Raw genomic sequence first — 21,873 nt, 5'->3', positions numbered from 1 at the left:
AACAAGAAGTGGATAAAGATGAGTTTCCAGGAAAATACTAATAACGAAGCTGGGTCTATCCAAATATAATTACTGCCTTGCTGAAAATAATTACAAACAACGCTAACTTCCATGAGCCTGTTGGGCAAACGAGAGTTTTGCAGAACGAACAAAGAAACTACTTTGCCTGAGAGAAGCTGCAGGGAAATCAGAGGACATATGGATGCGCATACAAGCATGACAGTGTTTACTGAGAGAGGCCTTAGCTTTAGAGGTTCAGAGAATAGCTAGCAATTAAACTGTGGGTGGTTGGATAACTCTTCTTCAATATAGAGTGCAGAGTAACATGGAAAACTATCTACAAGCTGTGTGCCCCGGTGTCAAACAGCGAGTGGTACATCTCCACGGACTATGACAGGCAATCAGAGCTCCCACCTGCACAAAGTGCTTCTTGGCTTGAACATGATAGACTTTCACGTGTCCATTTCTTTTCCTGGGTAGCTGGACATTTATCTTGCACAAAATAGCCCTTACTGGTAAAAATAATTGTAATTTCCTAATAATGAGTGTAGGGTGAAACAAAAGCCTAGCATTTCACATTTTGGTCAAACACTTCAGTTACTGTTACTGCACACTGAACATTCTTGACAGTAAGCTGAATGTAGGAGCAAAAGCACCTCTAGCTCCTCATCCTCCACCAGTAACTCTTATTTTTAGCATGAACTTCAGGTGTGGCATGTACGGACCAAATTCCTGTTTTGTATTCTTACATTCCTCCCAAATTTTCACTCCCTTCTGTTATTATTCGTTTGTCCTCTCCTAACCCATTTTGAAATGTTACCATTTGCCATTTTGTAGCTGCTGTGCTTCACCTCGGAATTGGCTGCATTTCAGTTGTGGCTGATCATTTTATCTTGTTTATCGGTCTCTGAAGCACTATGGGAAGAAAGGTGTTAAAAGGAATAACAATTACCATTTTTATTTTTGGTGAACAGCACGTTCATGACATTTTAACTAGTATCTCACTATAAAAAACAGTGGAAAATGTAAAAGTGCAATTAAGTTCATTCAGCATTTCTCTCCACATTGAAAAGCATGGAAACATTCATTCTATGAGAATGTTCGCTGCCTTTGTACATCAGGCCCAGGAGCTGATGAGCAGTTGCATCTACGAAAGGCATTGGCTACTGAAAAATAAGTCAGATCTTTAAAACCTGATATCCCTGATGAATTAGCTGCTGGACTTTTGCCTCAACCGTTTGAGTCCTCAGCCATACCAGCAACTCAATGTACGCAATGTAGAGCCGCAAAAGAACAATGTTGAAGTCGAAGCATCAGAAAAATAAGTCAAATTCAGCACAGAAAAGCCAAGAAGGTTTGGCAAAAAAAGCTTACACTTTCCACATCTCTGTTGCTAAAATGTTCACCCTGTATTCTGCTCCTACTGCTTCCTTTAGACTGCAGCAAAGACTGTTCACAAAGGGCTTGACAGTATTGCACTAAAAAGAAGTACCTGGAGAAAACTTAGCACATGAATTAATGAATTGCTTGTAATCCAAAACTACTGCAACTCGACAGCTAGCCTCTTAACATTTGGAACAGTAATTCCCTTTGCACTGCAAATTAAGTATACTTGACGGTTCGTACTCCTACTTGTTTTGGATTCTATAGGGTGTTAAAAGCAAGGACATTTTCAGAAGTACAGCATGGTCTGCGCCAGCTGTCCAGCTGACACATCCCTTTGCAGCCTGTGCTGCCGACTGCTCCTTGACTGTCCCTTCTGGGGGTGCAGGTGGCAGCTGTGTCTCCTGGGATAGGCAATTGCCTGCTTCTGTTTTCCAGCGGTGTGTTCACCAGCACTGGTGAACCTGGCAGTATTCACATGAGAATATTTCAGCACTCTGAAAGCTTGTACTTTTTTAGCTAAGCCTAAGGAAGGTATGTGTAGTCAGCTGGCCTGGACTGATCACCTACCAAAATCCTTACTAATTATTAGATAAGCCTGAGCTCCTGTAAGCTTGAACCTTGCACTCCATTACGCCTCCAAACCATCAGCTGCAGGCAATCGACTTTGAAATCATCACCTCAATGGAAGCGTACAGACTATTGCACCGGAGCTGGTTGCCTGCAGCACGCAATCAGAGGGCAGTGACAGCAGATGTCAGCAATGCAAATGGATAGGTGGTGCTCTAACAGATGCCACCGGCTTCTTAATCTGCAGTTACACTGGTGTGATTTTGATGCTAACTACATCTTCCTTGCCACCCTCCGTCAAATCAAAACTTCAGAACAAGCTGAAAATTTTTGTTCCCAGGCTAATTTTTCCTTATAGCTGTCCGGTGTCTTTTGGAAACAGAATTAGTAGCTTAGTAAACAGTGCTCTTGTGGATTTGGGAAAGACAAGGTTTTACAAGTCAATAAGGAAATAACAGCAGCCCTAGTACATTTTACAGGATGTAAAAGTAGAGTTTAAAACAAGCCACATGTGAACTCACAACTTCAGGATCATTACTTTCGGAGATCTGATACCTTTCTGAACCTGTCCAAACTTTTTGGCCTGTAAAGAAGTAGAAGCTGCCTGAGGCTGCCAGCACACTCCAAGCTCAGCAGTTCTGGACACAGACACCTGAACTCAGGGTCCGTGTAGGCACCGATTTTTCTAGTCTGGAGTATTAGTCACACTGTCTGTACAAGCAGCAGCCTCAAACAATGGTGATGAACAAGCCTCAAGCTTCTTCCTGCCTGAACCATATTACCTCTCATCAAATGTTTCCTGAACAGGAAGGGTAAGCTTTTCTTTTAAGAGTTAATTCACTCATAAAGCCCCACCATTTTAGTAGGAAAATCCACAGAGTTTTCACCTCTTGGCTGTGACAATCTTGAGCTGCCACTCTGTCTATATTGCTCTGATTTTGTAGGCAGGAAAATTTGATATTAAAAGTAGAGAGCCATGACTGTGCAAAAGGACTTATATGTGGTCATCCTGATAGCTTCTGAGACCACTGTCAATAAGACCACTTACATATACATACAGTGATGCCAAGCCATCTCTTCAGCCGGACACATCTGGAACTTAATTTAGCTTTCCTCTTGAAAGCCCAGAAACTGACAAAATTTGATTCTTTTGCCTGGTTTTGTAAGGAAATGGGACTTACACAAAAGTGTTGTCTGTAAGTCTATCTGCCCAGCTTGATCACTTGAATTTCGTGACAGATTGCAACCACATTTGAAAGAGAGGTAGATAATGAAGCTTCCACAACTTATGTCAAACGCTGTTGGGTAGAAGAGAGAGTCCGAGAGAATTCAGCAGAACTCAGCCCTTACAAATACAATTTGACTGCAGCAACCTTGCCAAAGAGAACACATACACTCACTGCGAACATGTATAGCCCCAGACTGCTCACAGCACTGTTGTCTCTTTCCAAGGGAAATATCAGAGATAATTTGGGCAGAGCTGAGGTTATTGTCGGGAATTTTACATACGAAAGAATCCAAAGGCACAGAAACACTGCTCATGAAACAGCTATTCATTATGAGGTCCTTATTAAGAGAGCATCTGTATGTGGTCCAGGGTACTTTACTTCTAACAATCTTTCCCTTTGCCTGCCACTCTGGTTCTGATTTCAGGTAATTAAGTAGAACATCATATTGTTTTGTATCGGAGAAATATACATGGAGTTTTAATTCACATAGGCCTCTGGCAAAACACCTGCAAAAAATTCACTTTTTTACTGCTCCTCTTGCAGGTTTTAGTACCTTTGTCTGTTTGTAGAAGAAAGAACATCAGGGCTTTGGTATTATGTGAATATTACTATCCTTTGCAAATTTACATGCATCATTATGAATGAGACATGAAGCTTTGTCATCAAAGAAAGTGCAGCCACATGCAGGTGACGACACTGCATGATACAGTCCAGAAGGCTGCCTTGCTGTGCCTTTATCAGGCCCTTGCCTATCCTCTGCTCATTTGCAATCTTCAAATACCTTTCAAAGATCTCAATTGAAAACCAACTTAATGCAAGCTGACATTAAAATTTGCTTCTTTCTCCTTTTTTGTCTTCATGAGAAACACACTTGTCCAATGAAAAAAAAAAGAATAATATGAACTCCTAGATCCTAGCTTCTTCCTTTTCTTCCTTAAATTGCACCATACTTTGAAGTCACCTCTACAAGGTGCAAGCAAGCAAAAGAAAGTTTCAAATGAGATGGAAAAAAAGCACCAGTGACACTTTTGTCTGTCAGACACCTGTTAACTGCATTCATGATCCTAAGGCATCTGTTTTTATGGATACATGTATATAGAATCAGAGCATATTAGAATCAGTAAGGCTGGAAAAGACCTCCAAGATCATCTGGTCCAACCATCACCCATTGTCACCCACTAAACCATGTCCCTAAGCACCAGGTCCATCCTTTCCTTGAACACCCGCAGGGACAGTAATGCCACTACCTCAATACAAAATAATTGACCTTAGTGATTTTAAAGTGCTGCCAAACATTTCAAATGGTTTTTTTTTTGGTTGGTTGGTTGGTTGGTTGTTTTCTTGTAAACCATTTGGAAGGCAGTGAACAACAGTGGTTTGGTACAGCAGAACAGCCTGCATTTGGGCTTGGTCACCACATAAAATGTACTTATTTTCTGGACAGCATTGCAAGAACCATCTCCATTCAGAACAGGATCATTGTAAATGTTGTCTATATAGCGGGGATGATGTTCCTAGGTAATGTTCTTAGAAGTGGTGCAAACAGCATCAGCTAAGAAAGAAACACTGAGAAACTGGATAACACTTTTACTATGCAGCCAACATGGTTTTGCCATCTTTTAAAATAACATCGGCAGGCACCCATGTAAGAAGGGTATGAAAACTGATACAAGTATCGAGCCTCGCAAATATCGCTGCTTTTTCTGCTTGAAAGTCATTTGCTGTGAGGATGCTGACTTCTTGAATTTATTCATTAATTACTGAGTTTTAGTCTGTCACTTGTTTGCATTGCTATCTGTTGCAAATATACATTTTAGTTCTTTGGACGGACATTATGGGCATGGGATAAACTAAAAACTCCTAAAATCAGGTTTCAAGCTACACCTTTGAAATTTGCTCCCTTGAATAAACTGTTGATTTTTGTTTTCTTTTCAAATGAAGTTCATATGCTAAAATAGCCCAGGCAAGTGACCCCAGAATGATCTGAATGCTTTTAATTATTATTATTATTATTATTATTATTATTATTATTTTTAAAAAGAAAATTGCAATTTGCTTTAAATTTCAAAGACTTTTTGAAAGGTATTTTCTAGAATCAGTCAGTCTGACTGGTGGTACGTAAGCTTAAAGTTTGTGTCTTTTGCCTTCATATCTGCGTGACTGTTTATTACTGCAGATATGCCTGATAGGTTCCCTGTGCTCTGAAGCCTTCTGAAAAATCAAAACATCCACCAATTGTGCAAGAAGCTAACTTGTCTATCTCTGGTAATTGATATGATCAGTTGGATTCAGTGGGGAAATACTAAGCTGGTCATGGAGATTTCCACTTAAAATATGAAAGCATATGAAGAAACTGTAATTAACGCTCAGGGAGATTATTTATTCTCTGTAGTGGAGGTATTTAAAACTGGACCAGATGAAGCCACAGGCAATCTAACATAACTTGAAAATAGGCCCTGCATGGACTGGGGCTCAGACTGCATGACCTCTAGAAGTTCCTTTTAACCCAGAATTATTTTATGGTTCTTTGATTTTGCATCTCATTTTCACACACACATACACAAACCTGCAAACGTCAGGGGAGGAGAGAGCCTCTTCTATCAACTACTTCAGGTCATCAGACTGTTGTGTAATTTTCCATTTTGTAAGAGAACAGAACATTTACTTTCCTACTATGTTCAGGATAATTTGTGTGGAAAAAATAGTTAAGATGCACATATTCGTGTGCATGCACAAAGGAAGTGTGCATCAGATCACCTTTCTACCCACAACCCACAGAAACAGCTGTGCTCCACTGAGACAATATGTGATGAGAAAGACATATTTTGGCTTTTAGGCAGTGCTCGGGGAGAATATTTTGGGCATTAGAATTACTGGCTATGGAATTCTTTATGGGAGATCAGACCGAGTTCTAAGTTGACGTAGGTCAAAGGAATATAAAGGCCACTTCTTCAGCAGAGTTTTCTTTCAAAACAAAACAAAACAAAACTGTCCTTTTGTATATCAATGATGGCCATCTCAGATATCCACAGGGGGAAAAAAGTACCGCTTAGTAGCACTTCGTGTATTTCAAAACACTTGCTAAAAACACAGGTTCTCAAACATAAGCATGCTTTTACAGCAAATCATAAAGTGTCTTCCCCCTCTTTTATAAGCTAGATTTTTTTCTTTGAGAAGTTATTAGCACTTTCCATTGTCATAATATACTTACAGTGCTTCACTATTCTTGCTTATTGACACGTTACAAGATACACACACAAGCCAGAACTAATGAAAAATCCACCAGAAGTATAAATAAGAATACGGTTTTCAAAAACTCCTTCCATTATTTATAGAAAATAATTCTGCATGCATCTGGTCAGATGAAGACGGCGTTGGTGGTCTTGGACTCCCCATCACCTACCTCAAAGCACAAATAATAACAAGAGAGACCGATAAGCACCTATTCACAAAGAAATGGCTCAAAACCAAACAGAGTTGCGGCAGATGGCTTGCACATTTCAGAGGAAGCACAATGTGTGATTACAATTTAGAAAGTCCTGCATGGGACTGGAAGTGTGCTGATGTGTGCAAAGCGGTGAGAGGAAGGGATTCAGACAAAATCACATTATTTCCGACTTCCCTGGTGGTGGTAGCATGTGTGTGGTATTCAGTAGAACATCAGCAATCAGTCTGGAACACAAAGCTTTGTGATGCCCTAAAGCAATGCCTTGTAAATCCCAGGAAGAATGATGCTTATTCGTGCATCCCGGTTGTCACAGGAATCAGTTATTTTTGCCATACGTATGGACAACAGTTATTTTCATTCTAGTTTATTTACTGTCTAAGTGGAAATCAGATCTTTTGTTAGACATTACTCGGAGCAACTTTCTAAATTTTTCCAGACAAATTTTCTGCCTGTCTTGATATCTGAACATTTTAGCTTCTGTTTTAGGTTATAAGCATTTCAATACGTTGCTTATAACATCAGTATTATTATTACCACAGGAGAAGCTCTTCTCAATAGAAAAAGAAAAGAAATTTCTGTTCCAAACTAAAGAATGGGAGGTGATGATCTTGATCCCAGGTCTCTGTTTCCTGTGTCTTCTATGCACTATTGTCTTATTACTTTAAGAAGCAAAAAAGGTTCAACAACATACTCACACACAATTGCCTCAAACTAGAAGACCTAAAATATTTTTAATGAAGCATTATCAGGGTTTGAAATTTCAAGCCAGCATTTCTGAAGATAGGTCAGCTTTTACAACTCAGATTAGGCTTTCCTCATCCAAAGCTTCAGAAGCTTCTTCTCTTCCCTTTGCCTCCTTTTGTTCTTTGCTTTAATCTGCTCTCCCCATATGACTCTTTGTGAGCTGTGGCTCAGACCTGCGTAGATCACAGGGTGCATAATACAGGAGAGGCAATATCACTGAAACGTGTTGGGATTTCTCCTGTTTTGCATGTTCTACAACAGAGTATGTAAGTGTTGAGCTATAGTCTATAGAATCATAAAATCATAGAATATCCCAAGTTGGAAGGAACCCATAAGGATCATCAAGTCCAACTCCTGGCACCACACAGGTCTGCCCAAAAGTTCAGACCATGTGACTAAGTGCACAGTCCAAACTCTTCTTAAATTCAGACAGGCTTGGTGAAGTGACTATTTCACTGGGGAACCTGTTCCAGTGCGCAACCACCCTCTCAGTGAAAAATCTCCTCCTCATATCTAGTCTGAACTTCCCCTGCCTCAGCTTCACCCCGTTCCCACGGGTCCTATCACTGGTGTTTACGGAGAATAGGTCACCTGCCTCTCCACTCCCCCTCGCAGTTCAAGTTGTAGACCATGATGAGGTCCCCCCTTAAGCCTCCTCTTCTCCAGGCTGAACAGGCCCAGTGACCTCAGTTGCTCTTCATAAGTCTTCCCCTCTAGGCCCTTCACCATCTTCGTCGCCCTCCTCTGGACACTCTCCAACAGTTTAATGTCCTTTTTGCATTGTGGTGCCCAAAATTGTACACAGTACTCGAGGTGAGGCCACACCAGAGCAGAGCGGGACAATCACTTCCCTTGACCAACTAGCAATGCCGTGCTTGATGCACCCCAGGATACGGTTGGCCCTCCTGGCTGCCAGGGCACACTGCTTTCTCATATTCAACTTGCTGTCAACCATGACCCCCAGATCCCTCTCTGCAGGGCTGCTCTCCAGCGTCTTGTCACCCAGTCTGTACGTATAGCCATGGTTGCCTCGTCCCAGGTGCAGGACCTGGCACTTGCTTTTGTTAAACTTCATGTGGTTGGTGAACACCCAGCTCTCCAACCTGTCCAGATCTCTCTGCAAGGCCTTTCCACCCTCATCCGAGTCTACAACTCCTCCAAGTTTGGTGTCGTCGGCAAATTTGCTCAAAACGCCTTCCAGACCTACATCCTAATCATTTATAAAAACATTGAAGAGGACTGGCCCTAAAATGGAGCCTTGACGGACCCCACTCATGACCATCCGCCAGCCTGATGTGGCTGCATTTACCACAAGCCTTTGAGCCCTGCCTGTCAGCCAATTGCTCACCCATCGTATGATGTTTTTGTTATGTTGTATGCTGGACATTTTGTACAGAAGGATCCTATGGGAAACCATGTCAAAAGCCTTGCTGAAGTCCAAAAAGATCACATCAGCTGGTTTCCCTTGGCCGACTAGACGGGTGACCTTATCATAAAAGAAATCAAATTTGTTAGGCAGGACCTACCCCTCACAAACCCATGTTGGCTGGGACCAGTGACTGCATTGTCCCCCAGGTGCGCTTCAGTAACTTCAAGAATCATCTTCTCCATAATTTTACCAGGCACTGACTTGAGACTGACAGGCCTGTAATTGCTAGGGTCTTCTTTCTTACCCTTCTTGAAAATTGGCACATTTTCCATTTTCCAGTCTACTGGGACCTCTCCAGATTCCCAAGATCATTGAAAGTTTAAGACTGACTTTATGTCCTTCTGCCTTCTGCACCATATCTCTCCTGAGAAAGCACATTATATTTCATAATAATGGTATGTTTTCCTCTTTGAGCATCTTACGGTATGCTGGAAGCTGGATGACATGCTCAGAGTGTGCTGACAGTCTGAATGGAGAACATGCAGAGAAAACCAGGAGAGTCAGGGGTTGAGAGGGTGGTCCTGAGTGACTGAACCTTTGCAAAGATTTCCTTTTTGCTTTAGAAAAGAAACACATCCGATTTTTAAAATCCGAATGCAGAATTCATTGGCTCATTTCACAAGTTAGACTCAAATTTTCTGAGTGATTTGGGGTGAATTATTATAGGCATTGCCATGTTTAGGAAATGGGATGCTTTTACATGTCATAACTAGGTAACTGGCGTTCATATGTATAAGCTAGCTGAGGCAGACCTCATACACAGTCTTCTTGTTTGTTCAAATCTGTCTACTGGCAGGAATGCTGCAGACTTTCTTGACCATATCTGAGTTTTACAGCATCATATGAGCAGAAGACAATGGGGCAGAATATATTGTCCTATCTGTGATTTACAAGGACATTTTACACTATTCCAGTACTAAAGTTGTTGGGTTTAAGTGATCTCTACCCACTCTAAGACCAGTCAAATGCACTGCCAACTTTAAATGTTAATGAAAAATGGGGTATTCATATTTCTGTGTCCTATTTTCCCACTAGATGCAAAATACTGTTTTCTTTGTTTGTTGTGTTCTTATAACTGTGACTGCTTCATTTTATGTATTGCAGCACTGAATGCAAGAAAGACATTAGCCTGGCTTGATGTCTGAAATGGTGTGATAACAAGGAAAAAAAAACTACAAAAGAAAGATAATTCTTTTTAAGGACCGTATCTGGATTCAGTGATCCTACTGTCCTTCCAGTCCGAGTTAATAATGCACACAAAAAGGTTTAGAATCATAAACAGCTCCTAAGCACATTTTTCTAACCTGTGCTCTGAATCATCCCTGGATGCCAACCAGCACTGAACTCTCGGCTGCTGCAAGGTGCCTCCTCTTCCTCCGACCTGGCTGAGTGTGGGAGGACAGGTTGAGGCCAGACCCTCTCTACCCTCTCGTCTCATCCTTTAGAGGCTGGAAACGACAAATTCCCCCCACTTCGGCTCTTTGTGGGATGGGAGCAATTTGCCTTCAATCTGCAGCCACCCATCCACCACAAGCTCTCTGATGTGGGAAATTGAGTTTCTTAGCTCAGAGGAGGTGTTAAATGGAGTTCAGTGTTTCTCTCTGCCACAAGTACAGAGTACTGTGCCTTTGGGAGAAGGCACCAGGTACACTAATAAGTATTTCAACCAAGTTCAGGGAAAAGGGCAAGAAGGCAACTTGCAAAGGGAAGAGCAAGGGGAAGGTGGAATATTAAACTATTCAGCAGTAGTGTCAAGCATACTTTATAAGTCATTATCTGAATTGGAAATCAATGAAGTGAGCATCACCTCAGCTAGGTCACCTGTGCATTTAAAAGAAGGGCCAAACTCATTTTCCGTGAAGGCCTTGTGTTGAAGTGGTGGTGCTTCTATATAGAATTCCTATGACTATGTGGAAAATTTATTGCACATTTCTTAGTTTAAAAAAAAAAAAAAAAGAGGGGTGGGGGGAATGGATACAATAAATTGCCCATCAAGATGTGTGCACAAAGAAAATATAAAGACTGTTTGAACAGCTGGAATTCAAAACTTACTATATTCCCAAGTTATTTATTTTAATAAATGAGCAGCTATAATTAAGTTTAAAATGATCATACAAGCAGGAAGAGAAACAATCCTGTTATTACGGCTTCCAAGAACTTGTACCCTACAATAGTGTTGGTGGAGGGCCTGTGTTACTGGTGGTAACTTTAGCTAGAAATAAAGGCGTTTTTAACCACAACCACTTGAAGCACATGAACCGCTGTCCCAGCTAGTGGGGACTGAGTGAGTGGAGGGCTAAGGCGGACACATTTCTGCTTTTATATTTACTGCCTTGATACATTTTTTGAAATACAACTTCTTCAATAACAAGAAAAATGACAGTCTCCATAATAGCCATAAAAGTGGTTAGGAATCAACCTTATGTAAACGCCCATTCTTACGTATGTGCATGTTTTCTTTTCTGTTTGCCATTGTATTTGTTTATTTGTACACAGTACCTTAAATCTAGGGGAGAAAATGTACTCTTCAGTCTCTCAGTTATGACAATTGGATCTGTTATGAACAGTATCCATGTTTTCACTCCCTACCCTAAAGGGAAAAAACAGGTCACGGTGTAATGAAACAACTTTTAAAACTTCATGATACCTTTCTAACAGCAGCTGGGAGCCCTGACCCTGTGAGGAGCAGGGAGATGTGTGGATTGCTGTGCCTGCACAGAGCCCCATGGAGGAGGAGGGCAGATATTCCTTAGGCAGAACCAAGCATAGGGAAATAAATAAATAAATAAATAAATAAATAAATAAATAAATAAATAAATAAAAGATCAGCATCTGCAAAATTTTGGTAGGAGGAACACAGGCATTCACCAGGATTGTTCGAAGTACTGTCATCAATAAATATATTTGATCCAATATAAAGTTGTCTGAGTTCTGGTCCCACTTTTGCCAGTGCTGTTGGTATGTGGCAAATACAGGGAAGCTCCCCATTTTTTGAATAAATCCTCCAGAGGTAATAAACACTTTTACATGGACCTCATCCAAGAACCGCTGAAATTAGTGAGGGCAGGATTTCAACATTGAAGTCATTTTTAAAGGCCAGTGAAGTAAAAAGAAAGACTGCCATTGATTTTTATGGGCTTCAAATACACTTGTTTTTCACCCTTGGGAATTTGAATCAGATCAGAGTTTCGTAAGTCTGATTTGAGCAACAAGATGTTGTCCTTTTGGTAGGTATTTTCCCACACCCAAAACCACTAAAAACCTTCCTACATTTCAGTAAGATTAGCCATTGCTCTTCATGATAGGTCCAGGGCTGTGGAGAAGTTCCAACCAGAAAAAATACATCCAGGAGAGAAAGCTATACATTTTGCAATCGCATTTCATCATTTATGCCGCAACGTGCATTTTTTTTCTAAATAACATTTAATTGGTTTCTTCTGAGGAACTCCCTTTCAAGCCACATTTTCCTAAGTAAGTCCAGAAGTTTCTACATCTCAGATGAATGACATATCCTGCATCTAGTCTGACTCCAAATAATTCCATTCGAAAACGTTTGGTCATTTCATTGTGCAAGTAAAATGAAGATAATCAGACTGGAGAAAAAAACATATTATTGTTTCCCAGTTCTTTTGTGATTTTTCTTTAAAAATCAAAACTTTGTAAATGAAGTGAAAAAAAAAAAAAAACGCACACACACTTAACAAGGGCTCAAGAAAGTAGCAAGTATTCTGGAAATCTCCATCTTTCCCATCCCTTCCACACATATGGAGTAACCCCTTCATATGGGACAGCACAAATATATCAAAGATAGCCAGGAAAATATATGCTCAAAGATAGCCAGGAAATGTAGACCTAGATGAAGCAATTTAAGCTACTGCTGTAATGAACCTACATCATTACAACATATAGTACCTGTATGAGCAGGTTTTCAGAACCTGGTGGTAATGCAAAAGGGTTTTCCTGGCATGAATTTAGATGGAATTATTTCAAATAAAGGTGGGCATTATTATTTTTCATTACGTGGTAGATGTTGTCAAAGAAATTGAGCTCTGGAGGCAGCTGAAGAGTCCAAACAACTGTGTAAGGATGAACGGAAAAAATTCTGAAGACTGAAAAGTTATTACGCAAGGTCTCTTCATATGAAATATTTGACTAAGGAGAGGTGGAGTGGTCTGCTCTGACATTTCTACTTCCGATTTTAAAATGTCATTTTTCCATCAGGAAGACCTCGCTTATAAGAAAGGAAGGACAAAGCTTGTTAAACAACAAGAACAAACTAATCCAAATGTTTTACCTCGGAATAAAATACATTTGGAGTGAATCCAAAAACACCTATCTGTTGTTTCCATTTTCCCAAGCCCTCCAAGCTCAACCGAAATAATTTTTCATCAACTTTTTTCCATTCAGGCACAGAGCTAAAAATCCATTATTCTCCAAAGAGCAGTCAAACATTATATGACTTATGTGAATTATCTTAAGCAGGTAGAGCTAAAATCTTTACAACTTATCAGGCCAACTGAAACATTCCACAACACTAAATCTTACAGTAAAAATGATCATCTCAATTTTCCACCAGTTGACTTCACAGAGGGTTATGGTTACAGTCTCAATAGCCCAAATCAACAGACAAGAAATCTGAAGTGAGCAGTGGGAGGACAGGAACTGTAGCAACATCCCTGCTATCCCCCAGTAAGTTAGTGGAAGAGCTAGAAGAAGACCTTGTATCTATTTAGTCGTGGTCCAGTGCTCTGTCCTTCAGGTCATAACACTGTCAGCCATGTCATTACAGAGATTAAGAGCACCACCAAAGGACTCAGAGGTATCTTGTTGAACTGTTCTGAACATCAGTTACATGAAAAGAACTGAGAGCAGTTAACTACAGAAGGACAACATATGATATATACAATTTTCAGAAATGCTGAAATCAATACAGTGATTAAACATCTCTGATTTTCAGTCATTTAAACACCAGGGAAATGGAGGAAAAATGCCAGCCAATTCTATTCACCTAAAATAGCAGGCCAAAACATGACCTTCCTAGGTTCTCCCTGCAATGACCTGTGATCCATGTAGTCAGAACAGCTCTTCCAAGGGGAATTCAGATCACTGGTGGTCTGGATCAGTCCCTTCTCCAAATACTGACAGGAAGAATTGGTAAAACCAAGGAAGCAGCTTGCACGATAAAAGGTAAGTGAGGATAACATCTGAAAACTTCCACAGCTTTTACCCAACACCAGTTACCAACTTGTTTGTTTGTTTGTTTACTCTTTAATGTTTGGGATGTTTACTGACCTCACAGAAGTCACTGCTACAACTGCTAAGTGATGTTGTGAGAATCAACAAGTTCCCAGCTGAGTGCAGAGAGAAAATATTGACCTTTTAAAGCGCACTTGTTTCCCCTCTGGTACTCACTGTGCATATGCATCTAGCATGACACAGTTCAGATGCACTTTGAAATCACCAGCTTGGTAATTCTGAGCTTTCTCAGCTTTTGTCCTCAACTGGGACAGGTAGGTCTCTGCTGATTTTGAGGTCTTTGATACACACCCCAAGAGTCTCTGAAGGGCACGTTTTTGCCCCTGTGAGCTAGGACAGAAGGCTGTGATGTGAACTCACCAACAGAAAAGCTCATATACGAAAATGTACCTCAACCAATATCTAGTAAACCAAATCAACAACCTACAGAAACAGGAAACTAAGGAGGTTATACGCGTATACTGTCCATTTAACAGTCATTGTTAGGAGGAGACACGCATGCATCAGCTGAAGAATTTGTACAGCTTGTTGGCAACGTGTGGTCAGTACAAAAGCTTGATGGATCCTTGGCAGAAATTAAGTTGGCAAGGCTCTGATACAATGAGCAGAAATCAAACACTGAAATCTGGATATTGAAATATTTGATCAATGACCAGGAAGATCTGCTTGCCACTTAGCTAACAAATGACTCATCATATGATCATCTCAGCTATTTACTTTTTGATTTTGTGATGATTATACATGCAGCAAATTATTATTTACTGTTCAGTTCCCTCCCTCAGAATACACACAGCAGCAAAAGAACACAGTATTACAGGCCAGCAGATGGCACTTACAAAGCTAAGCTCAATTGCAATTTGCAGCAATTGAAGTCTGTAAAGATAAATCAGTTCTCACCAGCTGAAAGATCTAGTCTCTTAAGTTCTTAAAGAGACTACACATTCAAGTTCATTGGGTTACTTCTTTCTAATAAAAAGAGCTTTCTCTTTCTGGAACTGTGGCAATCCCATCCACTCCTTTTGATTCACCTGTCTTGATGTGACTCCATGACTGAGCTGCAGCTCATTTTATCCAGGGAAGAGAGGTGAGAACTTGCTGCAATTACTATACGAAGGCATAAACTGTCTTTGGACATTCCAGATACTGTAATTTGACATGGGTTCGGAAAGAGGTTCATAGAAGAGATATCCACTGAGGCTTCCTAAATGAGGCACTATCCAGCTGAGAACTGGGCTTGGAAACTGATCTGACCATGAAAGAAAGTGTGTTTGTTTGGTGGAGTGTTTCTTCAGCCAGGTCAGCCCCTCGATCTGGTTCATGGCAGTGTGGCTCCACAGAAGTGCTGGAGGCACACAGAGGCTGGTGTGCAGGAGACGAGCCAACAGCTTGGAGGAAGGATGGGACAACTGCTCACACCAGCGCCGCAGCCAAAGCAAAGACGGTGGAACCACAGCTGGGGCTGCTAGTGATTAACACCACTTCTTCTGCGACTTCCAGCCCACGCTTTGATCCCTTCCACAGCTCCCAAGGGGACCATGACCTATGCTTGGAAAAACACTGTTGCGGCAAAACGAAGCTGGGAGGGGAAGTCCACTGACCCTGTGCAGCTGTAAATCTGAGCTAAATAGTAAGTTATCCTGGATTTATGGCTGCTTGCTGTTCCTGGTGAACAGAGGCGAATGTGACCCATTAACAGCAGACGTATATTTCCTTAAATTAGCCTGCTGGAGTAAAATCCAAATATAAGTGAAACCAAAAGCAAGGCCTAGGGCTTTAAAAGACTGTGAAAGAGACAAGGCATATATCACACAAATTCTACTGCAATAAGCCACTTTTTCTTAGGCAGAAACAAGTAAAAAGGTTAATAATTTGACCAGCTAATGCTAGAAATCCAGATGATAATTTTTGCTAACACTTGCTGACACTAAATTTACTGCTTTTATTTTTTTGTTTTGTTTTACTTAATGGCCACAATAATTTCTCCCAAGTGTTTTTCCTTAAGTAAAATAGGGCATAGTCCTTAGGGATATCCTGAAATGGTAGCGATCACTAATAACCACTAAGTGCAGCCATTACTGTGTAAGCCACCTGAAGCTCCTTGTTTTTTTTTTTCTAATTATTTTTTGCTATACTACACAAAACACAATAAAAACGATACCATTTATCCCCCCTCCAAATCAGAACAGGCTGAAAATGATACTAAAATATTTCACAGAAAATGCAGCTTTCCAGTTCAGGCTGGAAAAAACAACACTGTCTGATGTGGAGAACATGTCAAATCGTAAAAAATAAAATAACACAGAATTAAATAAAATAAAATAATTTAAAATCATAATATAAATACATCAGCAGATAATTAACACGTCTTGGCTGGAAAATGAAGTGTAATGTGTCATGTCTGTCTGGCTAGGTCAGTAGCACATCAACCTAATGAAAACTAACCAATTTTCTGAAAGCCCTCTCTGCTGATAAGTGCTCCTTAGAGCACTGTCTCTTCCTCCAATGTCTTGGATATTAGACCATAAAGGATTCAGAGGGTCTGAGCCATTTACCAGTGGCTTTCTGAAGACATATTTGCCATTTCTGCTGCCCAACCAGAAAGCAATCTGATTCTACCCTGTTCAATAAATGCACATATTTGGAAAAGGAAATCTGGGCAAGTGGGAAAATATTACGATGCATTCCACTGTTTCATGTTAAGGGGACAGTATCAAATTAAATTAAGCCTTTTGGGGAAAAGTTTATTGGAGGACAAATGAAGCCCAAACCTAGAGGAATATTCTCAGGGAACTAAATATAATTACATTCCTTTCTTTGGAATATGCTTTCTACTCTTTTTGTCAGAATGTTCTGAATCTGGCATACCACAAAGCCCCAGCCTTCATAAAGACTTTCAGACAGGCAACATTGCCTAAAGGACCGTACCCTGTGTGGACTGGGATGTGTTCCTTTCTATTTCAACAGAAGAAAACATTTTTTTTTTCTATTGTTCCATGTTCTAACTCATTGCTGCTGCAAACGCTGAATGTTGCACCAGTGTCTATTTTGAGGTCCAGCTGGATTTACAGCTGATTGCACATCTTGGATTACTGCCTTTTTTGCCTAGTAAAGATAAAACAATTCTCTAGGATTTGGGGGAAAACCCATGGTACAAATTAAAGGGCCACATTTGGCTGACTGAATAGAGTGGCTGGGAGGGACCAGCCTGACCTGATATTCCCTTAAAGACACAAATAGCTCTACCAAGAACAGGTGAGAAAGAAAGTATACAGATGTCAACACTATATTTTATATTACCCAAGAACTGTCTCCTGAGAAGGCCAAAGTGTCTCATTCATATGGATAATTCATTCCACATGAATCACCTGCACTGCAGATAACAAGAGGGACCAAGAATCTGTGTTATGAGTTGCTCCTGAATCCTAGCCAAGAGCAAGACCCAAGAAACGGGGCAATTCAGCATTTGTGGAAGGTTCTGGACTGACAGCCTGGGGGACTGGGCTTTCACTAACCTTTCATTAGCCACTGTGTGGGTGGAGTACAGACCAAGACAGTAGTCTGTTCCACGTTCACCCATTTTTGCTGCTAGCACGCTTCACTCCTCAGAAGGAAAGGCTAGCTGTAAGCTGTTAGACAAAGAACTTCAGCTGGAGCCTGTTCACCTTTGTGAATTACTGGTTATTTTCTGCTCTGATGCAAAACTCCTTCTGGAGAAAGAAGAAAGGAAATCTGTTCTTCATGTTTCAGCAACAGGAAAAGAGGATGCATCCGCAGTGGGAGAACTAACGGGAAAAATCAAATGCAAGAAGGGTTTCAGAAAGCTTTGTTCGTGCCATCTCTCAGATGTGCATTAGTAGTGTGGTTAAAAAAAATAAAAAAATACAACTGCAATGGGATTTATTGCCACAGTGTTAATTGCCATGCATTAAACTGGGTTACAAAAATACTGGACTGGGATGACAAAGCCAAAAAATTACCAAAGACGTCTTCCTTTACTCATGAAAAGAGCTGCATGTTTGAGAGCATTCCTCACTTTACGACCACTTCTCAACATTTCAGTCTTTTATATTATTCTTATTACAGGAGTCAGGATGAGGTTAAAGTTTATTAAATCTGCTACCACTATTTCTCATGATTGGAAAAGAATAGATTAAGAAAAGCAGACTCTACAGTGCTTCCTGGACTTTCTACAACTCCTTATAGCTTGTGTGTCCTGCCTATTACTGCTTACCATTCACTTATTTCCTATTATTTCTCCTGTGATGTTATTACTTCCCTAATCAACCCTCCACAGAAATACTGGATTTGCTTCACCATTATTCTATTGTTATTAAGAGACTTTTTGACAGTTCATGTTATAAGACACTGTTATAACGTAGTTAAAATTTTACAAGTTCGGATGAAATTTTCCATGCCTGGTGTTTGCTCCAGGCTGTTGTTTGTCATGTGTTTTTAAATTTCAAGTGTCATGGTTCAGTTGTTTCTGAAAAGAAAGTTAGGGAAAAATAATTTTTGCCCACATACAAAAAAAAGAGACTATTTCTTGTATGCAATTTGTTTCGTGCAAGGAAAAAAAAAAGCACATATATGAAATTTGGCAGAGGAAGGGGCACTTCTGACAGGAGTGCTTTTTGCTGTCTCTCTGAAAGTTTTTTTTAAAAAAAACAAAACAAAACGAAAACAAAAACATGCATTTCACACATACTTAGAAAAACTCTTCTCAATTTCCTAGTAGCTATGATTGCTGGGGGTTCTGGCCCCAGGGAACATGGTCAGGCTGTTCCCAGCTCCTAATGATTACCAACTATGCTGTCCTGCCACGCCAGGCCAGGCTTACCAGGGTGAGGACAGTAATGGCAACTCGAAATTATTCTATACTATGTCTAGGAACTGAGAACAGGGAGCTTCTTTCTCTCACAGTTAGAAACATGACTGCCAGTAACCAACAGCTTGGGAGAAGAAACCCACTGAAGCAAATCCAGAAGGGATACGTGCTGGACAGTAAGGGAAAGAAAGGAACGGTTGAGAGCAGCGAATCTAATGACAGAATGAAACCAGTACTGCGTGCCTGTGAGAGACTGGCCAGACTGAGAGCCAACTGGCTGAAGGGAGGGTGAGTGGGATCAGGTAAGAAAGAAAAGGGATGCAACCGTCATGTTTATGGCATGGCTTTACTGTTTTACTCAAAACTAGAAAATGTTACATATGAAAATTGATGTCTGATATTCATATCACTCACCCAAGTGCAACAACTTTGCTGATTTCAACTGGAGTGACTCTCACTCTTTGGTAGTGTTATGAAGAGTAAAATTGGATCCTTCAGTTGCACTGAAAAACTTACCGCTTTCCAAATGCATCGGTAAGAGTGATGGCTTTGCATGCGACCGCTACACATTTGCTTGGTTCTGGAAAGCATCTAGTTGTTCTACAAACCTACAACTGTTCTCAAATATCGTGCATATGCAGCAAACAATGGCCTTTTTGCAAGAACAGTCTAGCAGAACACATGACCCTGCAGAAACTTTAAATCATGTTCCAAGTGAATCATGATCTGTTTAGTTTGCTACATTTTTCTTTATACTGAATATGCCCTCATAGCAGATGAAGAAAAGAAGCAAACTGGTTGCTTATTTTATGGGTTGAGCAGTACAGAAATGTTTGATTTAGAAATGTCATGAAAACACTGACTTAGAAACTTTGTTTCACTGTGGATGGCATTAGTCTATTTAATCTTTGATGAGTGTTTGTATTTGCAGTTACATGAATAGTGTGTGTATACCTAAGGAAAACAAACAAAACCTCCACATCTGGCCATACTCTCAAGATTGATGCAATGCAAAGTTCACTTGGGGGTGCAGCATGAGCTGAGGGGCTCAAGGCCTCCGAGCCCTGCCTCACAAGGTCCTCACTTTCTGCTCCCTAAACGTGGCTGGCTACCAAGCAGGTCTTGTCCAAGAAACTGGAAGCTGAATCGATTATTGAGCTTAAACAGGCTGTATCAGCCAGTATTCTGTTAACACTGCTTTCCTCACTTGACCACCTGCAGGGGAAAACGTTGACTTCCCACAAAAGGGAGATGATATGGCCTAGGACTTGCATCCCTCTTCAAGATTTTTAAAAAGAAAGAAAAAAAATGTTAAGACAATAAAATAAAATTTGCAAACATATGCTTGGCCAACTTCTGATCTCAGCTGAACGGAGGAACCGCTAAAAGAGAGTGAATTGGAAGCAGGAGAGGAAGAGAACAGATGGCAGAAGCAGATGAAACAAATGTGGACAGTATGATTAACTTCTTTCAGGCAGGACAGGCCCACTTATCCTTTACAGAACTGCCAGTAACACAACACACACATTTTTCCATGTATACAACATTTTGAGTTGGTACAGAGATGTTATATGATTGTGAAGGGGAGGGCAAGAGGGGATGAGACAGTCTCTCTGGCCCTGGTTCAGAAAGGGATGTGCTTTGTCTTCTGTGAGCCTAAGAACATGCTGTAACATTTTCCCGAACTGGAGGAGTTTCTATCAAGAGATGCTTCATACTACAAAAATGTTCAGAAATGTCTAGTTGGTAGTCATGAGTACTTTGCACTAGTAACCACGTGATATTTTGAAACTTTCTCTGACTGTTGGCTTATCACTTTCTAATATCAGAACCAAGATTTGTTTATGCTGTTGTAATTCTGTTGAGTGGATTTAAATTGGAAAATCACAGCATAGTAAATATTAGAACTTTTGATTAAAGAAAATATCCAGAAACAACACTACTATGACCACAAAATCAAGCACTCGAGGGAACATCTGAATCAAGCGGTGCTTGATCAACATGAACACAGCCCTCCCACATGCAGGCATTATGGGGCATCCTTTAATCATAGAGCATCTTTAGATTTTCATAGAATCACAGACTCAAAAAAAAATATCATAAAATCATTTAGGTTGGAAAAGACCTCTAAGATCATCAAGTCCAGCCATTTCCTGACAGTCCACTGGAAGGAGACAGGGGTTCTGTGTGGAAGAAAGAATCCTCCCATGGCAATTACTTTCTTTTTGCTTCTTTAAAGAACAGCAGTTTTCAATCTGTCTCTGAAAGGCTTCCACAAAACAGTTTTCTTCTCACACTTTTGCAAGACTACAAGAATGAATGTCTTCTGAATACAAGAACATGTACTTACATGACATGAAAATTATAGCTTATTATTACCACTTGAACTACTGTTTCTATTGCTGCTGCTAAGGTGTACAGAAATACATTGATCAAAAAAGCCACATCTGTCTCGATGTAGCCAATCCTCTTAAGGCCCGCTCTCAAAAATCACTATCCTTGAAGTCCAGCTTTGCTGTAAGAGAGGCAGACAGCAGTCCTCTTTCCAGCAGAATTCCTGTCATCTGTATAGGTCCTCTTTTTCTTTTTTTCTTTTTCTTTTTCTTTCTCTTTTTCTTTTTCTCTCTTTTTCTTACTTTTTCCCTTTTCCTTTTTCTTTCCTCTTTTCTTCCTTTGTTTTCTTTTTCTTTTCCTTTTACTTTAAGCTGCTTTTCTTTTTTCTTTTTAAGTTCTTATAGTACAACCACCATTTTTCATGTGACTTTCATGTGAAAGATGGCAAATAATTTAATGGTGACACCTTACTAATTTTACATCAGCTAACCAAGGTATTTATGGGGAGGACACATGCCTTGCTGCCATTACAAACAAATTCCAGAATATGCCTAAAAGTCTATATTTTCCTGCACTAGCACTAGCTGCTTGTATCCAGTCATTAATGGCTTCTCAGTAAAATCATGGAGAAAATAAATTTGATTGTTTTCTCTTT

At 40.3% G+C, this 21,873-nt stretch overlaps 1 long non-coding RNA gene across 2 annotated transcripts in view; it reads right to left on the bottom strand.

Moving 5' to 3' along the window:
* LOC118160340 overlaps positions 1-21,873 on the bottom strand; it is a 239,339-nt gene that overhangs the window by 43,120 nt on the left and 174,346 nt on the right. Inside the window, exon 6 of one of the 2 annotated variants that reach the window (XR_004747426.1) lies at positions 18,472-18,542. The exons of the other annotated variant lie outside the window; for it this stretch is intronic. This is a non-coding gene — a long non-coding RNA (uncharacterized LOC118160340). Of the gene's footprint in view, positions 1-18,471; positions 18,543-21,873 lie in introns of those variants that run through there. 2 annotated transcript variants of the gene reach the window in all.

This window comes from Oxyura jamaicensis, chromosome 1, assembly GCF_011077185.1.
Source record: "Oxyura jamaicensis isolate SHBP4307 breed ruddy duck chromosome 1, BPBGC_Ojam_1.0, whole genome shotgun sequence".
Classification (NCBI taxonomy): Eukaryota; Metazoa; Chordata; class Aves; order Anseriformes; family Anatidae; genus Oxyura; species Oxyura jamaicensis.
This window is presented reverse-complemented; position numbering and strand designations above follow the sequence as displayed.